Here is a 1,578-nt window from a genome sequence, read left to right as displayed (position 1 = left end):
CCAGTGTACATTTCCACTGCCAATGTCCCCAGTTTTTTAAATTTTATTTATATTTTCTTGTTTCTGATTTTATTTGGGCTGGAGCAATAGCACAGCAGTAGGGCATTTGCCTTGCACTCGGCCAACCCAAGTTCAATTCCTCTGTCCCTCTCGGAGAGCCCGGCAAGTTACCGAGAGTATCTCACCCACACGGCAGAGCCTGACAAGCTACCTATGATGTATTTGATATGCCAAAAACAGTAACAACAAGTCTCAAAATGGGGACCTTACTGGTGCCTGCTCAAGCAAACCTATGAGCAATGGGATGACAGTGATAGTGACAGTGATTTTAATTTTTTATTGAATTACTATGAGATACACCATTACAAAGCTATTTATGATTGGATTTCAGTCATACAATGTTCCAACACTCATACCTTCATCAGTATATATTTCCCACCACCAATGTCCCCAATTAACCCCCCTTTCCACCCCCCCTTTCCACCATCTGGTCTCTATGGCAGGCACTTCCCCCCACTCTCTCTCTCTCTCTCTCTTTCACTATCTCTCTCTCTCTTTTTTGAACATTATGGTTTGCAATACAGGTACTAAGAGAAAAATTATGGAATCCTTGATAAATTTGCATGTCATCTTTGTGTGGGGGGGCATGCTAATCTTCTCTGTATTGCTCCAATTTTTAGCATTTGTACTGCTGAAGTGAGCAGCAAAATTATATTAAAGACACAGTGGAGATTCTAAGGGCAAAGAAAAATTTAAGAGAAGAAATTAAATTTAAAATTAAATTTAAATTTAAAAGAATTTAATTTTGAAACAATAATACAATTTCATGATAATTTACATATTTTGTATAGTTTCATAAACTTTACAATGCTTGCTATACTTTACATTTCTAAACCACATGATCTACTTCAGGTAGGATATTCTTTTATTTTTCTAAGTTTGGTTTTACAGGGTCCACATATAGGACGGGGCTTGCCTTCCAGGGCATCATTGTTATGGCTTCCCCATGCAAAACATGCACTCTAACCTTTTAAGTAATCTCCTTGTCCACAAAAGAGTATTATTTTAAAGAATTTAAGAGGGTATTATTTTAAGTAATGATGCTTGGTATACATAACATTGGTAAGGTAAAGATTTCTCAGGATAGAGTTTTACATCTTCCTCCCAGAGCAATATTGCTTAGCTCATCACTATCAATATTGATTTTCCAACAGAAACTTGCTGTTTTCACTGTGGTTCATCCAACATCCTCCACAGACTCCCGTTTCCTTCTTCATAATTTGATGCAATTTGTCACACTTTTTCCTTCACCTCATGGCTTGCATTTGACTTTCTTTTATTTTGTAGTTCCACTGTTGACTTCAGATTCTCGGTGTGTATCCAAGTTCCCATAAAGAGATTTTAAACAGTGAACTGCTTCGGTCAGATATTTTGCCACTTCCCAATGATGTATGACCAAGGGAGGGTGGAAGGTGGGCGGCATAATAAAGAATACTAGTTTTCATGTAGAAGAAAAATCCACAGCTAATTTCTCCAGCAGGAACCACACACGGGACAGTTTTCTTGAAAGGGATGGCA

General features: G+C 37.8%; 1 non-coding gene across 1 annotated transcript; it reads right to left on the bottom strand.

The window, feature by feature from the left end:
• Positions 1-595: 595 nt before the first annotated feature.
• LOC129401415 (U6 spliceosomal RNA) lies at positions 596-704 on the bottom strand. The gene has a single exon (XR_008628329.1). It is a non-coding gene; the product is annotated as a U6 spliceosomal RNA (small nuclear RNA).
• Between the last annotated feature and the right edge of the window lie 874 nt (positions 705-1,578).

The sequence above is a fragment of the Sorex araneus genome, chromosome 1 (genome assembly GCF_027595985.1).
Source record: "Sorex araneus isolate mSorAra2 chromosome 1, mSorAra2.pri, whole genome shotgun sequence".
NCBI classification, from domain to species: Eukaryota; Metazoa; Chordata; class Mammalia; order Eulipotyphla; family Soricidae; genus Sorex; species Sorex araneus.
The sequence above is the reverse complement of the archived record's forward strand: the minus strand, read 5'-3'. Positions and strand labels throughout refer to the sequence as shown.